General features: G+C 38.8%; 1 protein-coding gene across 1 annotated transcript in view; it reads left to right on the forward strand.

Annotated features, from left to right (window-relative positions):
• The window catches only part of nfic (nuclear factor I/C), a 221,889-nt gene that overhangs the window by 23,615 nt on the left and 176,231 nt on the right, over positions 1–22,043 (forward strand). The window lies entirely within an intron of this gene.

Genomic DNA, 22,043 nt, shown 5'->3' on the forward strand with positions numbered 1-22,043 from the left:
CAGATCACACCTGCTGAGCTTCACTGGGTTTCCAGTTGCGAGTGGCAAGGTGCCATAGCTGGTGGCTGATCAAGTGTCTAGTTGATATGAGGATCTCATTCCGCCATTGCCTGAAAGAAGCCAGGGTATCCGCTGCAAGAACATGCCTTGGTAGCTTGTTCCACACTCCCACCACCCTTTGGGTAAGGAAGTGCCTCCTGCTCTTGTTTTGTTTTTTAATGCGCTTTTGCACAATTTCCATCAGTGTGTCTGAGGTTTTTTATGCTTGAAATGGGCCCCATTGTAGTCTTTTCTGTTCAAGATTAAAAATATTTAGCCTGTCAGCGTAAGACATTCCTTTAAGCCCAGGAATGTATGTGGTTGCTTTTCTCTGGACTAATTCCAGAGCAGCAATGTTTTGTTTTGTAATGTGGTGACTGCAGTTGTACACAATATTCCAAATTGGGGTCACTAGTGCATTGTACAATTTTAACGGAACATCACTTGGTTTAATGTGGAGTTGCTGATGCGGTCGGGTCTTTATTAAACTGCACTTTTCTATGATTTCACTCCTGAGGTCCTTGGGAAGGGTTCAGGGGCTGTGGAGGTGGGTACCACCGGTGGGGAGAGAGGAATTCTGTTTTCCCTTTTGATTTTGTTTTGTAAAATTAAAAATAATCTCAAAAAGAAGATGAATGTGAATTATCATCATCATAATTAGCAAAGGGGGACCTTCAAAGACAAATGATGAACGGATCCTTCTGGGGGCAAACATGTACATGTAAACTGCTTTATTGTGATGAAGACCCAAGTCTGATGCTGGCCAATGCAAGCAGAAGCAGAATAATTTAACAACAAAGTGATCATTTGCTGAGTGGTGGTGAGAGATGGCAGGTCAAGTTTAGCACAACTTTGTTGTTTGCTGTGGTTTTTTGTTGTTGTTGAGATGTGAACAGGACCCAACCCATATGTCAGGGACTGAATGTGTTGGGAAATAATAGTGAGGTCCCTATGCAGAAAACCAGGGCGATCTCCAGAGGTGTAGTCGATATGACAATCCGAGGTCCGAAAGCCGAAGATAAACAAGCAAAAGTACAAAAACCAGAAGCAGATCCGGAAGCCGTGAGGAAGCCGAGAGTCGAAACCAGAATGAGAACTAAAGTACCAAAACCAGGAGACGCAGTCGGAGAACAAACCAGGGTCAGGAAGCCAGAAACCAAGTAGTAAGATATAGCGAAAATCGAAGTAGCTCTAGCCAGGAAAAGCTCTAATACTGAGCACAGGGGAGAGTGTGAAGCAGCATTAAATAGGCTGGGGTAAAAGGCTAACTGGGAACCGTGCGGGAATGTGAGGTGGAATGTCGAGTCCTCGGGGGCGTGGGGTAACAGAATGGAAGGCCCTGGACCATCCGCTAATCGATTCTGCGAGACCTGTGTGCAAGGGCACAAGCACATCTGAACACAAGTGGAGCATCGGTGCCTCTATGTCCTGGTGCAAACTTCATGCTGTGAAAACATTGAAGAATCCAAACATGTCCAGTATGCTGCCAGTATGATGTATAGTTCATGGGTGAGTCAGATGAGTTAACTAATATGGATGCATTGGTCAGCAGCTGCAAATTCAAATGTGGGGACCAAAATGCAGGTGGAGGAGAGATTTATAACAGAAAGGCCAACATACTGTACCTGTGGCTGAAAATGGTATCTGTGACAGTTGTGGCGTGTAGCTGTACTCCCTTTTCTGAGATTGGAAAACTTGATCAAAGACAAATGAGGGTAGCCCTGTGAAACCTCCTAGTGATTTTAGATTTTAGATTTTAGAGTTGCCAGAAGTTCTGCTGTCCTTCTGCTGCACGTGTTTGAATTCAGAAATCCAGTGTGCTCAGAAGGGATGTGATAGCTCTGTGGGCTGATGCTGTCGCTTGAGCTGCATCTTGTCAGAATGTCATGGATAAATATGAGGGAAGCTGTTGTGGCCAAGAAACTGACTAATGTCTGTAGAATGAAAAGATGCTGGAAAAAAGAAGTTCACAAGACAAATGCCGATAAGAGAAGTAGCCCAGAGCCAGCGCACGTGTGAGATGTAAGTTATAACTTCATGACAGTGACCCATTATGTAACAGTAACGTTTAGAAACATTGAAAGCAATGTTGCCCCCTGTTTATTTATTTTTTTAAAGAATGCTCATTTTCTTTAAATTGTTTGCAGAAAGAACAGGAATTTGGTGGCAAGTTGCATGGCGTGTTCAGTATTTTGCGTGAATTTTGTGGGGTGAAAAAAGAGTTTTGTCTTCACCGCTTTTATGCTTTTATGCTTAACCAGACGGTGTTACTAAATTTGATATTCGTTTCAGTACATTTGAAATGAAGGTTTAATCTCTACTGCTATAGAAAATGAAATCTTTAGAAAAGTCTAAAAGCTTGTCAGATTTGGTCACAATTATCATCTGTTAAAAACAACAAAATGCAATAATGTAAAAGGATTTCTTGTTTAGCATCCATTTTAGTTTGCTTAGCGTTTCAATGCACAGAGCACATTGGTAAAGAGGTAAACAGTAGTTTCTGACCCACTAAGCACTATAATTTCATATATCCACTAGAGGGTAGAAGTGTGTCATTTCTAAAATAATGCCTGTTCTTAATTCACGAACAGTCCCTGAATTTTTTGTTTTACGTAGGTGCGGTGTTTCTTGCAAGATACCAATTATGAATTGTAAAAACACTTTAAAAAGCAGGGTGCACACACTTAACTATGTTGGTGTTTTCACATTGAAAAACCATTCTGGACATTCAGACTTATATCACCTAACAATACTTAATCAAATCATGCTGTTTGAGAAAGATACTACAATGAAGTCGCTTCCCAATTAATTATAAGTGACGGTTACTGTACATTAACAGGTCTAATGAAAGACAAGGAAAGATCACATAACTAATGACAAAAGGTTTACATGACATTTTAGTTACAAAAATAAACCTGTAAATATTGATTTATGTTCTAAAGATTTAGATGATAAAACTATTGTATGTATATCAATCATAGGCCAAATCTGTTAATTTTAAAGTACATTAATTTAAAAGAAATTACACATTATTTGTAATAAGCAAGTGATACAGCATATATGCTGATACTGTATGTTTTGCAACCTATTCTAAATACCTAAAGATAAGAGTTAACAATGAAGGACAATTGATAAAAATGGCCTGAGATTTTATCTGTTGGGTACTGAACTATTAAGATGTCAAAGAGTTATGCTCTACCTCATTAAAATAACAGTAGCCACATCTACAGTATGCCTCTCCTTGAGAAGTAGAAAAAGATACCGAATGAGAACATTATTAGTGAATCAGAATATTACTCCATTTATCCCTTTCCTAACCACTTCATCCAAACCAGGGGAGCTGGAGCCTGTGCTGGCAAGCAATGGGCTGGAGGCAGGGTTCACCCTGGACGAGATGCCAGTCCATCGGGGGGACACACTCTTACAACCTCTTACACCGGGGCTAATTCTCTTTGGACTGTGGGAGGAAACCAGGTCCGCCTGGAGGATTCCCTTGCGAACATGGTGAGAACATACTAACTCCACACAGACAGCACCCCAGGTCTGGGAACGAGCCCAGGGCCCCAGCGCTGCGAGGCAGTAATACTAAGCACTGCATCAACAGAGAATATTAATTAAATTAATAAATTAATAAATAGTACTAAATCGTTAAGAAATGTACAAAGTGATGCCTGAGAGTATTTGCTAGGTACATTGGTAAGGTAGATTTCAAAGAGACATAATCTGTACAGTGCTGAAAGGAAAGATTTTGCTAAGAAGAGTTAGTTTGTTATTTTGTTATCAAGGGTTTGCCATTGATTACAAATATCCTATTTATGAAAAAGGATTTGAATGAAATATTACAGTGTGTGGACAGTGAAGGCAATTGATAAAATAATGTGCTTATTTCATCCTTACAGCAGATCTCAGTGCTTTGACAATGAAAACTTTTATTTCTTTTCTCATCAACTGTGACATGACAAGTATTATATTTCTCATATACTGTAGCTAAAAGATCATTAATGCTAGTAGTCCCTAGGCAGATAATCTGATAAGAAACTGGTAATTTGTTTACCAGTATGTGTATTGTATGTGCATATGTTTAATTTGCTTGTAAGATTTAAAAAAATAAAAAATGTAAGATGTCTTAAATGTATTTTAACCTGAGGGTTGATAGAGTGGAGTAATGCATATCACATGGAAACAACTGGATGATAAATGAGTGAACGAAAATAAATTTCATGCTTTTCAGTAGAATGTTTGCATTTTAATACTGTAGTTTACATTGGGAATTTAAGGAAAGCCACACTCCTCACTGTCTAAAGATAAGGGTACCCCTATGTTGGTTAGTCAGCGAAAGAGGATCAGTCGTGCAGAAAAAACGAAGCATGGTTTTTCTGTCATATGAGGACCTATTGTTTTTGTTTTTTGATTTTATCATTGCTGAACCTGTCCTTATTTTATTTGATAAATTACAACACCTTTCACTTGCAAACTCCCTCCGGCTGTTTTGGAAATTAAAACTGACCTACATTAGCAGACCTGAATTCACAAACATCGTTAAAACCAATGTTTCTCTTATGCAAGGCAGCTAAGGTTCAGTGATAGTGTATATTTTGTAGTATTCATTCTAAGTTATGCTGTAATCCTGAAAGCTTGTGTTGGTTTATTTAGAGTGATTACACAGGAGTTAGGTGAAGTTATTCCCCTGAGACTATATTCTGTACCTAAATAACAGAAAGTGAAGGTTTGGGAATTTAAAGAAGAATGAACAATTAACTTTTAATTTGAGTTATTTCTTGCACTGCAAAGTGAGATCTGACCTCACTTTTACTAATAGTTCCAAAACATGTGGCATGTTTTTCCTGTTTTGCTATAGAGCACTTTAGCTTCCAGGAATTTTAAATGAGAAATGCAAAGCATATGAAAATAGTTCTTAGTATTTGCCAAAACATTGCAGCTGTCCTCTGCAAAAACTCATTAAGAGTTCTAGTTTTCAATTTTTTGCTTAATCTACTGTTTTGTGCTAACAATACCTTGTCAGAGAATTGCAGTTTAGCTTTTTTTTTTTCACACTCTTTAGGTGTACAGGATATGTGGTTCACCAAACACCTTGAGGGGATAAAATTAACTCAAGGGATGTCATCTTGTAACACAGCAGGTGAAAGCCATAGGGACCAGTTTTGTTTGTGCTGGGATTAGGTCTATATAGACTAATGTCACACTAGTGTTTCAGGTTACAGATGTTTGTACTACTGCGTTTTTCAGCTCATTTTCTCATTACACCAGAGCACGTCTGGAGCACAGACCTCCGGGGAGATAAAGGATGTGAACTGTGTCTTAGCTTGCTATCCTCTTTTAAACATTTTAAAAAGGGCTGCCTGATTGTAGTAGTGCAACTTACTGTGGGGAACACATGAATGGCAGTGTCTCCCGCTGCGTCTCTGGCGAGTAAATAAAGACAGATGCTGAGTTGCAGCTCATTGTTTGCTGTTCTTGGAGGCCTGAGTACCACGCACATCAACACTGCGATAAGCAAACCGGAGTAAAGAACACTAATGCTGGCTTGCAGTTCAGTCTCTTAAAGACGTCAAGACCACGTACTAACAAATGTATTCGGAGCCTCTTCAGTGCTGTTGATAAACTGATGTCTGTGACAAACCCTACCCTGTTGTGGTGGTCGCCAGGATCTGCTGCAACACAGAAACTTACAATGGGAAACGGAAGTGTTATGCCTTTATTTTAGGACTTTTTAGGCCAATATAATAGACACAAAGTTGGCTTTCAAAAACACACTCAACACCAAAGCTTGAAAGTGAGCATTAATAAAGCATTTATACTTACCTACAATATGATTGCAGCCATATCACCCTGCAACTCACAACTGGCAACCCCACTGGAGCTCAGCAGGTGTGAGCCTGGTCAGTACCTGGATGGGAGACCTCCTGGGAAAAACTAAGGTTGCTGCTGGAAGAGGTGTTAGTGGGGCCAGTGGGGGGCGCTCACCCTGCGGTCCATGTGGGTCCTAATGCCCCAGTATAGTGACGGGGACACTATACTGTAAACAGGCGCCGTCCTTCGGATGAGACGTAAAACCGAGGTCCTGACTCTCTGTGGTCATTAAAAATCCCAGGGCGCTTCTCGAAAAGAGTAGGGGTGTAACCCCGGTGTCCTGGCCAAATTTCCAATTGGCCCTTACTAATCATGGCCTCCTAATAATCCCCCTCTATGAATTGGCTACATTACTCTGCTCTCCTCCCCACTAATAGCTGATGTGTGGTGAGCGTTCTGGCGCACTATGGCTGCCGTCACATCATCCAGGTGGATGCTGCACATTGGTGGTGGTGGAGGGGATCCCCATTACCTGTAAAGCGCTTTGAGTGGAGTGTCCAGAAAAGCGCTATATAAGTGTAAGCAATTATTATTATTATTATTATTATTATTACCTATTAATTGTGTTGTGCTGTGTTGTGTGTGTTAAGCTGCTGTTGCACTGCAATTTCCCTCACGGGATCAATAAAGTATCTATCTAATTGCCAAATCCTCCTCTAGCGTGTCTATTTACAATGTAGAGGCTATATAGCGCCCTCTAGTGTTAGGTCAGCTGTAATTACATCCCTCTTTAACTGGTCTGCATCAGTGTCATTGCCTTTATGTTGCTGTTGAAACACCCCTGGACAGGTGGACCTCAGTTTCAGAACAAGAATTATCAGGATTTGTCTGCATTTTAAGGATTTCTGCACTATCGAATTATGAATGTTGAAAAAAACAATGGAAAAGACTACCCACAGGAACACAGAGCAGCCAAACAAAGACAAAGTTTGATATCTTCATAAAATGACTGTCTTGTCTCTGTTAACCACCTACAATCCATAATAATCTGAAAGAACGTTGCGGGTATATTTATATCTCTAGAGTGCTGACACTTTAAAAATGTTCAAAAGGAATTGGAAATTGTGTTAATATTTGACAAGGGCCTGGAATCTTGGTGGTAAATGATATAAACAAGACCTGTCTTGTGTGAGTTCGTGGTGTACCTTTTACAGACCTGTCAGAACTTGTGCTTCAACTGTAAAAAACAACAACAACAAAAAAACATTTTTCAAATTTAGCTTGTCCCCTTGTAGTACATTTTCATATGAAGATTTTTCAGGCAATTTGATGTAACATTCACAAGGGTGAAGACAAACATAATCAATGCTACTGTGTGACATGATCTGAATGCCTGTATTCAATGTCTGTAATATAACCAGAGATACAAAAGGTATCTCCTGGTGCCCTTGTGTTTGGACAATTATTGACTACTTCATCTAGTAAACATTTGTGTAATTTTTCATCCTACTGTACATTAAGAGACATTAAAATGACAATTTTATACACTATTCGGTGCAGAGTACTTGGAGGAGTTGGAGTTGTTGAAAATATTAGAAGAAAGACTGAAGATCAGCTGTTGAATGTCAATATGTTAAAATGACCGGCTTCCCAAGTAAGATTTCCATTTAAAAAGTGCATTAACCAGCACTGTAGAAGACAGACCAGCCATCTATAGAGTTGTGCTCAATTGATAACAAGCACATGTGTTTCTTTTGACTCCATAAGAATATATAGATACACTGTGTGTGTGATTGGACAGTAATCATGAAAGTGAAAGGACCAGTCAGTGTTAGAGGGACAGATTGGCTTAACTTCTAAAGCTATTGCTTTGTCTTTCATGTTCAAATACACTACACTGTACACTTTTTGATTTAAAATCATATATGTTAAATATGTATGACTGAAATCACTACTAAACACATACATTACAGAGAAAACACTTTTTTTTAAATTAACATTTCATTTGAATAATCAACTAAAAATAAATTCAGTACCCTTAATGTAAAAAAGCAAATCGTTAGTCCATTAGATACATTAATTGCACCAGATTGATCTTTAGTATTTATTTCTAGTAGCAATTACATCTTTCCCTTAGTTTGTTTTCTGATTTATGATAAATTTAGAATGACCCATGTTCTCCTAATTAACACTGTGTGATACTAACCAAGACTTTTTGAATAACTGTACATTTTCCCTTTTCTGTAACTAACCTTCTAATTAGGGAAAATTCTCATTATGGGATTTAAATGCTTTAAGAGGCCAGAGGAAAAATTTAAGACAACTTTAAAAGCCTGTCTCCACTGTCGTAATTGGTTATTTTTGTATCTTCTTCTCAAACCATCGCCATTATCCTCTAGAAAGTTGTATGTTTTGTAGCTAAATCAATTCCTTCATATTTTATTTAATTACAGTGTTTTTTTTTTCCAATACGAATTTTGTGGTCTCTTGCATCCAGGGCAAATAATAGTTATAACTACACATTTTAACATGCAGATTTTGGTAACCATTGATGCATCTGAGGTTTGGTGGAGCAAGTATCTGACTCAAGAGTACAGACTCTAGAGCACTTAAGTGCTGTTCAACTTTGCTTAAGTAACAGGGCTCAGTGCTCTTAGCATTTTACAGAAGGGACATCACCCCCTTGAAAATGGACATTGTGGAATTCTGCCCCAGCAGAAGAGCTTGTCTTTTCACACAGCAGTTTGTCGCTGTTCAGTGAGCGACACTGTGTGTGCTCTGAGCCCATGGGTGACTGTGATTGAATCCCCACAGGGAAGAGCAGAGCTACGGTACTTGCATCACTCTCAGTGTAAACTTTCCTTTAAAGTCTTTAATTTCAGTCTGACAGGCTGCATCAAGAAAAGGTGCAATGCTCTCTGTTTAGATGCATTGTGTCACCTGTTGTTTAATGCTGTGACTGGAAGTGTTGTTTATAATGGACATGGACATTGTTGACTATGAGATCTTTCTCTTTAACACGTGAGATGGCTTTCAAAGAGATATCAACACTGCATATTCATTTGCTGTTACTCGTAAATGACGTATAATTTAATATGCAGTGACTTGTCCGTGAGCCCAAAAGTCCTGCTGTGAAATGACAAAGGTTGGTAAATGTTCTGTTTTTACAGGTAGTGGCTACTTTAATTTTTTACGTTTATATTTGTGTGGTTTAACTATAATTCAGTTGATATTTTGCTAAGCTGTGCTGCGGCCTATTTTACAGAAATATTTGAGTCATTTGAATTGTATGTCATAGCTATATATTTTATTTTTCTTGGCAGAATTAGTTTTGCGCCCTAGTGCAAAAGCACATAAAAATGTCACAGATAATCTATAATGCTCTGCAGGGGCACGGTCCAACAGCTTCTCAACGAAAACCAAAGAGATGGCATGACACATCTTGTAGCTCTGTTAGATTTTGGAAATGCAGAATGCTATTTATAAAACAAATATGACAAACCTTAAAGGTCCAAGAACAAGGAAATTGGGGACACAATTTCACAAGGGTGGCCGTGATTCACTGCAGCTGCTTCATCACTTTATTCTGTCCAAGTCTAAATTAGATGTAATGTTCTGAAGCAGTATTTTTGTCCAGATAGAGTCCCGAGTATACTGTACAGTACATTTGAGGTGGGGTGGGTGAAAGTTCATTATTGTTAAATACACCACTGCGAAGACACAGCTTGAGCTAATTACAGACTTTTACAGAGACAATTCCAGAGTTTTGCCAAGCCCACGAAGAATAGACAGAAACGGTCTTGTTTATATGAGTGGCAGTGAAAAAGGCCCGGGCAGCTACAGGATGTAGAATCTCTAATACGGATGCCTATTGATAGTATACAAGTACTATCAATGGTTCATCCTGGGATTTGACCATTCTGTCAAAAAAGGGAAGGGTAATTAAAATTAAACATCTAATTTATCATTGCCCGTAATCCTGGTGATGATGCCAAATGGTTTTTATTTTTTATTTATACCAAAAGTGAATTCAGAGGTAATCAAAACATTGCAAAATGTACTATACTGTATGTCATGTATGGCTTCCTTTCCAGTTGTCCCCAAAGAGCTCTCTTTTCTGGCTAAATTGAAATGTTTTTTTTATTTCATCTTCGTTATAGGTCATAAAAGTGTTAATTCGGCATAGAATTTTCCGCAAAAAAAACGAAACAAAAATAAAATATTGTCAACTTGTCTCGCCCTGTCCCTTTGTTTTATTTCACTGCGGCAGTGAAGTTGTACAATTAAAAGGAGAGAGAAAAAAAGGTCTTGATTTAAACCAGTTGTGTGTAATGGAATAGCTTGGCTTAGCCTAAAGGTGACTGTAATGCACCACAAATAGTCCAAAATGAGAAAATTACGCACAATTTGCACTTAGTAAGCATTCACATGGCAAATGTAGTAAAAAGTAGCTTTCTCTAAAGAGAGGAAAGAGATCTTGGCACTGATCTCTTGGCAGGGTCTGTCTGGAAAAAAGTTTCCAGAAGGTTTTCTTGTCACTGTTGTTTTGGAAAGTTCAGCTTATCCCAGTGTGTGGATCTCCATCGCTTCTGGCTGCTGGGCTGTTTATGTTCTGGGAGGAGAGGGGAAAGCTAGTCTAGCCCTAAAAGTGATGGGCTTGGATGCTGGACATTCTCTTTTGTCCTGCATTCGTTGCTCACAGAGGGCACACTTAATTATGGACTGCATTATTTTTTCAAACACAGCTTCCATTCAGCATTGTGGGCCAGCCGATAGACTTTAACCCAGTCTCTATGGATTATAGTAAAAATCTATCGCATAGATATGTGCTGCACTAAAACACATGGGAAGTTATTATTTATTTACTTGGTATTTATTTATTTGGTACATTAAATTATTTGGTAAAAAATAAAGTTTCCCCTGCCTCTGCATCACTGTTTTGCAGATTACAGATTGCAGATTTCTAGAATACAGACCAAAAAGGAATTATTGTATGTAGTTGCCTGAAACATTTATGCTGGAAAATTAAAATGTATTTAAAAAGCAACAGAACCAGTTTGGGATCATTAACACTGCACGGTATTGTGATGCATATGATTTCTCTGTCACATTAGGCTTGTGATAACCTAAAACCAGAACATTATTACTGCTTCTCATTTGCTTTGACAAGTTTTTGTTGCTTGTGAAAAAACTGTACAGGTGTGGGATTTTGCATGATGTCTGAAAATGTGGTCTGCCTTGCCAATGCAGATGCTGAACGTGGCACAAACCCAGTGGACTGGTTTAAAAAAAATCATTTTTCTACTGTAGAGCTTTTCAGGCGAATAAATATTATGCCGAGTTATGGGAATATTAATTACTTCATGCTGCTTCCTAACACAGATGGCATCATTGTCCTTAACAGGGTTCAGCAGTGTGACCACTTGACCAGTAGAGCTAATGTTTATAGAGTGCACACCTTGCAAAAGTATTCCAGCCATTTCTATAGATTTCCATTTTGTCAAATTACAAAATAGTGCACACACATTTAAAAGTATTATTTAACTAAAAACTTGAAAAATAAATCATTTTATTATGTTTCTTTTTTCTTAGATATCAACTTCAACCATAATTGTGCGTCTGTGAAAATGTTTCAGAAAGTTGTTTACCGGAATTCATGTATTTCAGTTCTGATACCTCAAATTTAACTATTCCATAAAACCATCCTTGCAGTGAATTTGTAATTGTTTATGCACTGGTGTTTTGCTGTACATTTTTGGACATTTGCTTTATTGCTTCTTTGTGATTGATCTTGTTTCCGGGATTGAGTTCGAGAGGTGAAAATGTTTCCTGCCCGAGCTAGGATAGTCTAAGGCTGTTCAGTTATCTTATTTAACATTCAGAGCATTTGTTGTTTTATATTTGTCTTTTGGATTTATACCACTTGTTAAAAAAGATGTTTGCTGGTAATTCCTGATTTAGCATAATAAGCTTCACAATTGGTCTCCATGGTCTGGAAATAGGAAATGCACTATTGTGCATAAATATAGTTACACACTATAATTATATTTACTTATGTATATTTGTGATAGTAGTATGCTTAAAAACACTGTCTCATGCAATAATGTAACTACGTACTTTGGTCCAACATTTGTTTTTTGAATGTTTTGCAATAAAATATAAACCAAATATGTACAAAACAGTCAATATCATAAAAGATGAAAAAAGGGTGTACAGTATATCAATAGTTTTTATTTAGTAATGGAATATATTCTTCAATATATTTTCCAATATTCTTTAAGTGATAAAATACATGTATCAGGCTTGCAGCTGTGTCTGTTTCAGTCTGTGAAATTGTGTGAGGGTGGACTGGAGGCATCTTGAGTCATCCCCAGACAGTGTGTTCCTGGACATTTCTTGTTCCATGTTGAGGTACAGATGGCGCGCGCTTGTCCGGGATTGGGTGAGAAGCAGAGAACAGCTGCTGTCCTCATTCTGTTCCATAAATCCTAACACTTTGCCTGTATCCCAGATGATCATCTTGTCACCAGTCCACATTGTTGAGGGTGTATTGGTATCACAATGGGATATCGAATTTCTGGTGATCTCAAAATGACTCCCCCTCCCCCAGACAGAGGGACTGTCCAGTTTTTCATGGTACTTCAGCAGAGGGGGAAAGAATTTCACCCTTTGGTGTGACTATCTGCATTAGACCCTGCATCGTACACAAGTGTCCCTGACAATGAGGTGTTTGTGTCTGCTCTTTTTAGTGGTTAGTGTTTTTTCATCACAACTTTATTATTCAGAAATCTCACATACCATAATAATATACTGAGAGGCATGAAAACACAACAAATGATACACATAATAAAGTTTTGTTAATGTTTCTCTGTATAGAATGTTTTTTATAATGGGATCTCACCTTCAATGGGCTTTGTAGGTCAGAACATTCACAAATCAGCTACATTTATGTGTCTTTGAATACATCATAATATTGCTATTGGGTATTACAGGTTATACATGAGTTTGTTAATTGTCTAAAAAGTATTGTGCCAGAAGATTGATTAGTAAGATTGAGAAACACTTTTGAGAAAACACTTGTTAGTTTTCTTCTCTTAAGTTCTGTGCTCTAAAATGTATATTTTCCCATTTGTAAGGATGGCTTTCCTTTCCTTAAAATTGGTGGAAAATACAGTATAGTTATTAGAGACTTGTTCTCTGTTCTGTGCAGGCTTTGTGATGTCATTATCCATCACAATTTATTTTTTCTCATCTTTTCCTAGTGTGTAAAACAAGTCTATTAAAGAAATCATCATAAATCATTATCATGGAGTTTATTGGGAACTTACTGTTGCTCCAACCTTTGCTCCATGACGTTCGGATAAACTCGCTCTGGTTCTTGCGTGTGTAAACAACGGTTGTTATAGGAGTCTGGTAACTTTATGAAAATTGTTGGCATAAGACTGGGGATCTGGAGCTAATCTTAAGATGTCATTCCTCCTTTTTTCTTATTTCGACATACTGCTTGTAAGTTTTTCTTTCCGTCCCAACAAAAAATGCTTAGCAGTGCACTTGCGTGAAGCCGCAGTGGAGGAATGCAGCTGGGGTCTGCGTGATCTGCTCTTCATTTTTTCTGTGCCTAATTACCGCCGTCCTCATCAAAGGACAGTATGCGAACCAGACGCAGCCTAACAGAGTGTTGAAATGTTAAACACCTTCAGGTTTTCCGAACTACAGCCCTGACACTAACAGTGTGGTGCAGGCGACTGTGAGAGGCAGTGAAATCCTGTTCTTGGCCGTCTGCGACGCGGCAGATCGGTTTTAGGGGCTGCGTAGCTGCTACTGGAAACAACCCTGATGTGATGTTGCATTGGCCTGCGCGGAGAGGCTTGCCTTTTGCTTGATCTAGGATCCATCCTGCCGTGGTACACTTAGTCACAGGGGAGTGTGAGCTGAAGGAAGGCATTTAGTGCAAAGCCTTTGCTTTCTGGAAATGAAACACCTTTAGCTGCAGAGGCCTTGAATTTTTTTTTTTTCACGGGCTATCTCAGCTAAACAAGTATGACGTCCCTGTATGAACGATAACATGGGCTCCATGAGCCAGTTGTGCCACAGCAGAGTGATAGGAATGACTAAGGATAGTAATGTAGGAATAAGAGGAGTAACCTAATGGCTGTATTCTTATGTCTTTCTTCCTCACACTTCTCTTTGCACTGCTTAAGGATGAACGGCAAATAAAAGAAGCAGGCTTTTGGTCCTTAAGTCATCACCAGAATGGTTGATACCTTGATTTCACTTTTCCACTATGAGAACTTGGAAAACCATTCTTGAGCACGTGTCTGAGAGTTGTTTTGGGCCTCGAGCAAGCACAGCTATAACTGATGTACAGAAACAGTGAGTTTTAAAATAAAGATTACAGGGTACAGGCATTGCTTGTTTGACCAGCAGTGGGAGTAACTGGATGCTGCCGGGGCTACATGAGAAGGTTCTGGTTTAGTTCCTATAATAACAATTGGATAATTCCATTTGGATGACAGCTCAACCATCAAAAAACTACAGAAAGAGAAAAACTGGAAGTGCCGCTGAATAGCTTAAAAAACTACACTTTTATTTTACAGAAATTGGTCTTTGGCTAGTTTGTAGCTCTTCCCTTAGTCTAGTTCCAGCTTGTCCCGCTTGGCACAAAGAGCCCCAGTCCACAGCATAATAGAAACAGCCTTTCTTTTCCCTTAACCCAGAAGTGCAGTGATCCCAGCTGGGCAGTGAAGTAATGAGATGGGGATCCATGCCATCTGAAACGAGTTATGCAGTGGCCATTGCCAGGGTTGCCTTGGCATTTTCTGTGAAGCAGCTCAGGAGAGGAGGCGGCGCTTGGGCGCCAGTCAGGAATGTTTCAGCAGTCTGAAACAATGGCAGACGGCTGGTGTGCTGTGTGTGAACGTACAGCCCAGGTGGTGAGCATGATTGCCCCTCTGCGATGCCTTGGCCCCTTTTCCAAAGCAGAGCAGGGAGCAAAAACAAATTTAATTCTCTGTACGGCTTTATTCTGGCCTTTGCAGTGCCTGGATTCTGTTTTCGATAAATGGATTCTGCTTGACATGGTCTGAATAACAGTAAATAGTACCAGTCTTATTATTAATACCAATAATACCTTCCTCAAGAAGAAGGTAGTCCTTACTCTTAGGAGCTCTGTAGTTTGTGTTTCAAGGGTAAAGTGGTACTTAGGGTTTTGGACTTGTATCTGATAGGTTGTGGGTTCATATCCCAGGAAGGGCAGTGCTTTGTAAACATCAGCGATATACTTCACTCAGGCGGCTTCAATAAAATGCTCAGGTGTTTGCACATGTAGGTGGGTTGAAACAAAGAAATGACTTAAATACCAGTATGATATCGATTGTTTAAAATAAATAACATACCTATAACAGTACATACTGTATAACAAACATAGAACAGATAGGAAGGAAGTGTCAGTATACTCTTTTGAGTATAAAAGTTGAATGGGTTTGAAAGAAATGACGGCACTTGTCCAAACATTTAAAATGTCTTCACTCAATTATAGACTTGTCTGGTGTAATTTAAGGTTCTTATTGTGTACTTTTCTTCACAACGCTCTCACAGTTGTGGCCTATATATATATCAGTTCAACTTGAAAACTGTAAAATCTCTCTGTGAGTTTGATAACTTCGCTAGATAAGACCTCTCATTGGAAGTTTGATATTTTATCTGCTTTATGGGCCTGTTATATTTTCTTTGCAGAGATTGAGTCTGTTGACTTTACAATACTTAGTTTTTGTTTGCATATTTATTGTACTGAAAGGTATCATCTGACTTAACTTTGTCTGCTGTAGAGAACATACATTCAGCAGAAGAAGGAGAAAGTATTAGACATTCAGAGAAACTACTGTTTCTCTGTATTTTCATTACACAGCACTTTCTGTCTCATTCTGTTCAGTCTGCCTGATATTTAGATATTTAGAGACCACGTTAAGCCCTCAAAGATTTTTTCTTGAGGAAGAAACCCCACAAGCAGGGCATTTTGAGAGATTTTTACTGTGAATTTAACAAAGATTTAAAGGAAAGAAGTTGCACATGATGTGTTTGTGCTGTGTGTACTGTATGTGCATGTACAGTACACAAAACAACAATTAAAAGGAAGTGTAGCAAAGACTATTATCGGGTGGCATGTCTTTAGAGAACTGGTTTTGAGTCCAGCAAAACTTTCAACATTGTTGAGGCCAATACCCTGGCATTCTTACAGAAACAGTTCGATTAGATGTTTGGATCAATTAGCCACAAGCAAACAGATGAGCTAGATGAATTGATTAGCTTCCTCTTGTTTGAGGTGTTACCATCTGCTCATATGAGAAGTAATATGAACGGGGCTGTCTCAGTCGTGTGCAGATGGAAAGCTTGAGACATTCTTTCGACACTATCATGTTCTGTAAACCTTCTGACGTGACAACTGTTCAAGTGCAAGGTTTTCGACTGCCCCAGAATCCCTGTGAACCTGAAGCTGTTCTTTGTAAGTAAATAAGCACATAAAAATAATGGTCCTCTCAGAGGTTAAATTGTGACCCAGAACATCACATCAGATGAGACACATCCAATCCATTTTCTAACCACTTCTGACAATTTAGGGTCAAGGTGGAGCCGGAGTCTGTCCCAGCAAGGAACAGGTGCAAGGCAGGGTACCCAGACTCACACTAGTGCCAGTTTTCCCAGAAGCCAATTAACCCTCCATCATGCCTTTAGACTGCGGGAGGAAACTGGAGCACTTGGAGGAGAAACATGTGAGCACAGGGAGAACGCAGAAATTCCATTCCATGCAGAAATGAGATAATATCAAAAGTTTTAGTTTTTTTAAGATATTTAGATTGAATATAATAATTAAAAAAATCATTTTATAAAGGGCCTTTATACACTGAATTATGTTACTCATAAAAATATATAATGCTCAGCCTTTTAAACACAATTGCATTTAAAAAAGGTGTTTAGATAAGGTTCTGAAAGGGTTAGTTTAGGTTAAAGAAAGTGGGTTTTAGCCCAGTAAAGGCTATCTACTACTGTGTGTCTCAGATGCAGTGCGCTGCTCTGAGACTCTGGCAGCCCTTGTTATTGTATTGTGTACAGTATACTTCAAAGGAAGCAGAGCTACATTTTGCCAGCAACTGGAAAAATCTACTACCACTACACAGGAAGCTTAGAAGTATCATGCACAGCCAGTTTCTAGCTCACAGCACAGTGAAACTACAGTGAAAGTTTTTTAATGACATTCTTAAGCAAAATTGAACAGAGGTCTACAGATCAATAGAGGAGTCAAATTTCTTTTTTAAGCACATCTTTATAAAGTGACTGTACGACGAGTATGGACCTGTTAGTTTTCATTGTATTAGCTGCATTCAGTGGCTTTGTCTATATCTTCAGAAATGTTTTTTTCATCATAGGTACTGCTTACAGTATCTAGGTTTAAAATATTTACTCTTCCCTGGCATTACAGAATATGCACTTAAAATAATTAAATTGTGGTGTAATGTATTGAATGGAAACGTGGTCTCCTCTTAAACTCAAGCAAAATGTAAAACTGTGTAATCAGTCTCAAGTATAGAACTTTATACAGCTTGCATTGTTTACCTAAATAGAAATGATTCTCTGTCTTGCATCCTTAACAGATAACCCAGTGTTTTAGTACTGTGTAAAGCACACAATAATTTAAATCGGCAAGAAGTACACGCAAGCTGAACTACTGCTATAAACACTCATTGCACAGTTCTGTCTAAATACAATTATGCGTCATTATACACTAAATTGTGCTCAATCTATTACCAGGTAAATGTGTAAAAATTTCCCTTTGGCTGTATTTCCACTTCAAGTTCAAAGCCAACACCTGCCGAATAACAAAACGTTAATGTTTTTTTTTGCATGTTGATTTAAATTCTGTGGGAAACCTAAGACAACTGCTAATAATGTCCTATAATTAAGTATGGTACAATTTAAATATAAAATATGCTTTAAAAAACAGGGCAATTACATTTACTCCCTTTAGTTTAGTAAGGTTTTATTTAAAAACAGAGAATTTCAAATTCATTAATCAACAAGGCAGGGAATATGAATGCACAAAAACAATTAACATTTGGATGTTGTTTTTCTGTTTTGAGGACAATGCAGAAACAAAAATCCTGTTTCTAGGTTAGCCGAAGCCAAATGCATTGACAGAAAGGCTGAAATGCTTCAGTCCAAAATTTTTTGGCAGAGCAATATTCCCATATGAGACTTGCAGAGATCCATTGCGAACAGTCAGTTCTTGAGTCAGTTGGTTCTCTGTGGTATGATTCACAGATCAGGTGTATCTTAAGTCTCAGCTGAAAGAACTGAAGTCATAAAAATACTCTCCAGAGCTCCCTGTCATGCTGAATAGTGCACAACAATAAATATTGCCAAAAGATTAATGTAACATACATAAGCAATACTTCAGTCTCGTTATTTTTTTTTTCAGGGTAGTGAACTAATAAGAACCGCAGAGAAACATGTGGCATGTTTCTAATCCTTTAACACAAGCTCTATCATCCCAGCCACTCAAGTGTGAAATAAGCAGGTAGATCACAGATTTAGCTGAGCAGCCCATTCAATCTGTTGAATTTTATTTACGGCATAGTTTATAGTAGTTCAGGTGGGTAGGTGCGTCAGCATGCGTAAGCGGCAAAGGAAAAAGTAAGAGGTTTATTCCATGCTGAAAATAGAAGAAAGAAAACACAGCGTTTCGGCTGTGGAGCCTTCTTCGGGCTCTACAGCCGAAACATTGTGCTTTCTTTCTTCTCTTTTCAGCATAGTTTATAGTATCCTACAGTATTCCTGAGTAATGTCTGGCCTTATTAACACCTGTGAAAAGCACCTCTCGAAAGGGCAGGGAAGACATAATAAAGCCTACAGTGTACCACACCCCAGAGTGAGTCTGCTCTCTGACTTGTAACTCCACACCGATCTGCCATTAAGTCTTGGGTATTCCCCTTGGCAGAAGTGAAACACTGTGGCAAAGAGTTTATTGGTACATGTGGCATTGTCCTTCCAATTGGCAGCGCTGGAAAAGTAAAACTCGTTTGACTCATCTGATTCGTTTTTGCTTGGTCTTAGCCAATGCTTTGACATGGACTAAGTCCTTCATGTTCTCCACCACATCAAGCAAGCCGTGTGGTCGGGAGGGGGTGCTTTGAAAACGAAGTTGAACTGTTTTTAAATATGGACTGTGGCTTTCAATTTGTTGAGAAAGATTTAAAAAAAGAATCCTATAATCCACCCTGAACTTTTAGTTCTGGTCTTTCTTCTGTTCACTCCATTGTTAAATTCAGATTACTTGCCAGGACAGCTTGTAAGTCTGAAGCTAAGATTAACCTTTCCCTGCTAGGGTAAGTGTAAAGAGCCGGCAGTTGCTAAATAGCAGCTCTTAAGAATGTTTTTACACCTGATGAACAAATACTTACAAATGATGATGGAGTAGTGTTGTACACTCCTCATTTAGCAGTCACAAAGTAACAGTTTGCTTTCATTTTATTGTTGCTTCTGTTTTGAATCTTGTGGTTTTCCATTCAGTGCTGCCACTCATCTTCATAACAGCTGAATCAAGCATTCCAGCAACTGGTGTGCGGAGTTGTTGTGGAGCTGCTGAATGAGAGGAGCAGCCTTCATCGTTCAGTTCCTCTATAAGGTTGCCGAAAATCGTTTAAAACATTGTCATACGGTATTTAGAGGTATGACTAGCAGTTGATCTAACCTGGGTTGGCAGTTAAAGAAAAGCAATCGTTGTCCGCACGTGCAAGACTGAGCTGTTGGAAAGCTTTCTGGCAGTAATGGAGCTCAGGTGAGGGGTGCTGTGCTCTTACTGGAATGTCAGGAACTTGCAGTGAGAGGAATTAATACAGCCATCAAGGAGCTGGTTACCTCAAAGTCCAGCCATGGACCGGATTCGATTTGCCCGGCTTGAGATGTTGTGAGGATCTCCAGCCTGGGGACATTGGTGTTTTGGATGTGTGCAGATAACTAACCTCCTGTGTCTTTCATTTCACGCGTAATCCAAGTGAAAAAAAGGGGTACAGATGCACCACAGCCACTCTGAACTGGGAACACTAATAAGCTGGAGTGCCCAACCTTCTTCCTCATGGAGACCCTGGGGGTGGAGACCCTGGCAGGGGGGCGATTAGAAACTCACCACTCTACTCCATTGTGAATTTCCTTGAAAGGAAACCTGAATACCTGACACAAGCCTGGGAGAACACTATTGAATTAAATTATTTTCTCTTCAGCTCCAGCAGTTAAAAAAATACATTCCTTTATAAAACCTTTTTATCAGAAAATGTAATTGTCTGACACTTCAAGCCTCCATCTTTTGTAAGTTGTTAAATTATTCTGTTCATCTTCATCTAACAGCAGGCTAAAGGGATCCTCCATAATTAAGTTTCTTTAGGTATCTCTTTTAAAACTGGCAATATTAAAGTAGGATTCTCTTTGTAACTTTGTTTTGTTATTTAAACATTTATTTTTAGTATTCAATAGAGAACACATTTACAATGTTGACCTGATCTGTACCTGATTTGTTTTAACTTTTTATTACACATTGGAGACATAGTTGGAATATTTATATAAACCTTTTACAGGTTGGGTAAACTGTATATCTTTAGGATCATAATCAACGTTGCTGAACTAAGGATTTACCAGAACCAGTCTGTGTTAAGATCTGACTTGAGCAAACATGCAATGCTGCATGTTGTAAATAGTTTCCTGCATCCATGCTTTCCAAACAACCTGCAGAGGCAGTGCAAGCTCTGAGCTGTCTATTTTGTATCATAAAGCCTTCAGATTTACTCCTGCATTTTTTTGTATCGTTAAGGTGGTATTCTGTGCACAGGGTGTTTATGCCCATGGTAAATATGTGTGTGCAGTTTGAATAACCTTAAATTCTCCTGTCAAACCCTTGGCAGGGTTATTTCCTTGTTCATGCAGCCCCTCCTGAGATTGGGCACATATAAGGCAGTAATTCTTTCCAATAACATTCCTGCCCCAGAATTATCCCAGCCTCTGCCCTGCCACGGGCTGGCCCGGGCCTCTGTAGAGCACGTGTTTTCAAACTGCGTGAAAGTCCCAGGATCATATTCACATATTTACTTCAATCCTATAATTTTCTGCGTACATTGCCTGATTTTTTTCAGATGTTTTTTTAACTCATTTCCTATAATTATATATACAGTATATTATTTATATTATGTATATATCACTGTATATGTATTTATATATTTCACTTATTTATTCACATATAGATTTTTTTCATCTTTGTGTACATGTTGCATGTATATTCATGTGTATATAATTGAATAGTCACTTTTTTTCCTTTTTGAAGTCATCTCAATAACTTATAATTTATAACTGAAATTAAAAAGAATAATTTGAACAAGAAAGAAAACTGTCATATCTTCTCTCAAACCAAGACTCCTAATTGTCAGTACCAGTATGCTAAATCTTATTAAGAAGCTGTGAAACAGAGCCTTATAAGATACATGTGTTTTAATGTACTGCTTTCTGCAGCTGTGGCCTCAGAGTTGGGAGTGCATTTGCCTCAGAATTAAAAACCTTTAGCTTGAGAATTAACCTGGAAGAGCCTGGGTTTGAGAGAACAGGTGAAATCAACAGAGGAACAATGTTCAGCAACTTTTAATTTAACCTTTGTGAAGCTAAATCCTAAACTAAGCTTACTGTTTACTTCAGGAAACTTTCAGGGAAGCAGAAACAAACCCGAGATAGGTGATGCTTGCTTTTCATTCCTTTAAAAGATCTTTAAATTGCATTACTTGGAAGCTGGGGTTTCCTTGGTATATACTTAAGTATAAGTATATAGGTATCACTGCATCTGTAGTGTGATGGCTTAAGTGACTGACTTATAAGGCTAAGGTCGGGTGTTAAAATCCAGCTATCGCCATGAGTTTGGGGCGGGCCACTCCGTTGGGCCCCTGAGCAAGGCCCTTCACCCCAGCTGCTCCAGGGGCGCTGTACAATGGCTGACCCTGCGCTCTGACCCCAGGCTTCTCTCCCTGTCTGTGTCTCATGGAGAGTGAGCTGGGGCATGCAAACAGACGAATTCCTATTGCAAGAAATTGTATAGGGCCGATAAAGTGATGATATAATGGACTGTGGTGTTTGGAGATCGTTTAACGTCAAGACAAACATGCCCT

Source organism: Lepisosteus platostomus, chromosome 27 (assembly GCF_059453375.1).
Source record: "Lepisosteus platostomus isolate fLepPlt1 chromosome 27, fLepPlt1.hap1, whole genome shotgun sequence".
NCBI lineage: Eukaryota > Metazoa > Chordata > Actinopteri > Semionotiformes > Lepisosteidae > Lepisosteus > Lepisosteus platostomus.